Raw genomic sequence first — 1,256 nt, 5'->3', positions numbered from 1 at the left:
ATCTCGTTAACTGCTATACATATGTTTAATAGTAAAATATATAGAAGAAAATCAGTCTCATTACCCATTGAGATAATTTCCCATTAATTAGATAACCTTCATATATATTTTTTCATTTAGTCTCCTTATACTTTTTGAAAATGTACAGGTTACAGATAGAATTGAGAGCCAGAAGCTCCAACACTGAAATCTGATGCCAAATGGCTTTCCAGAAGGATGGTACAAATTTCAAGACTAATGTATCAGAGTGCCAATCTCATTTGCTAGCATGGAATGTTCTTTCTCATTAACAAAAGTTACTAAGTTTTGTTAATTAGATAATTCACATTTTAATATCTGCAATTTGTATAGGCTGTGGTGAAGGCACATTGATTTTGTTTTTATTATTCATTACACCTAACAAAGTGCCTGACAATAGGCATTTCATAGTTGAATGTTTATCCAAACTGAACTTTTAAATTAACGTGTTGTGTTCTTGTTCCAATAAATTCACTGGAAAATTTCCTGGATGAACTCTACCATTTGCTTTTCTTTGTTGAAACCGACCTTACTGCTAAATATTGCTGGGGAAAATCACGTAATTAAGGTTAGTAGTTTCTGTTTAAATTCATGACCACAAACCCCAAATTGGAAGTCAATACTGCCCAGCAATCTTGCCATGTGTATTCCTTTGCTAGGGGTGCCCAAATAAAAATACCATAGCCTGGATGGCCTAACAACCGAAATGTATTTTCCCACAGTTCTGGAGGCTAGAAGTACAAGATCAAGGTGTTGGCAGGGTTTTCTCTGAAGGCCATAGGAAGGATGTGCTACAGACCTCTCCTTTGCTTTCAGATGGCTGTCTTCACGTGGTTGTTCCTGTGTGTGTGCATATGTCTCGTGTCAATCTGTTTCCAAATTCCCTCTTCTTAAAATGTCATCAGCCATATTGGATTTGGGCCCACCCTAACAGCCTCATTTTAGCTTAATTACCATTTTTTAAAGACATTAACTCCAAATACAGTTGCATTCTGAGGTACTGGGGGTTAGGGCTTCAACATACTACAGGAGTTTGGGGGACACAATTCAGCCCATAACACCATGCTTCTCTAATTGGTGTAATTTTCTATGCAACGAAATAGCCCTTACCTTTCCTCCCTCCAGAAGCCTTCTACCTCCAGGCCCTCTTCCATCGTTACCCCCAGCTAGTGACCTAGCCTGACATTTCACTGATAAAACTGAAGCCCATCACTATGGATTCCCTTCACCTTCACAGC

General features: G+C 38.4%; 1 protein-coding gene across 1 annotated transcript in view; it reads right to left on the bottom strand.

Annotated features, from left to right (window-relative positions):
• Nucleotides 1–1,256, bottom strand: part of SKA3 (spindle and kinetochore associated complex subunit 3) — a 44,374-nt gene that overhangs the window by 37,364 nt on the left and 5,754 nt on the right. The window lies entirely within an intron of this gene.

The sequence above is a fragment of the Propithecus coquereli genome, unplaced genomic scaffold (genome assembly GCF_000956105.1).
Source record: "Propithecus coquereli isolate 6110/MARCELLA unplaced genomic scaffold, Pcoq_1.0 Scaffold168, whole genome shotgun sequence".
In the NCBI taxonomy this organism is placed as follows: Eukaryota; Metazoa; Chordata; class Mammalia; order Primates; family Indriidae; genus Propithecus; species Propithecus coquereli.
The sequence above is the reverse complement of the archived record's forward strand: the minus strand, read 5'-3'. Positions and strand labels throughout refer to the sequence as shown.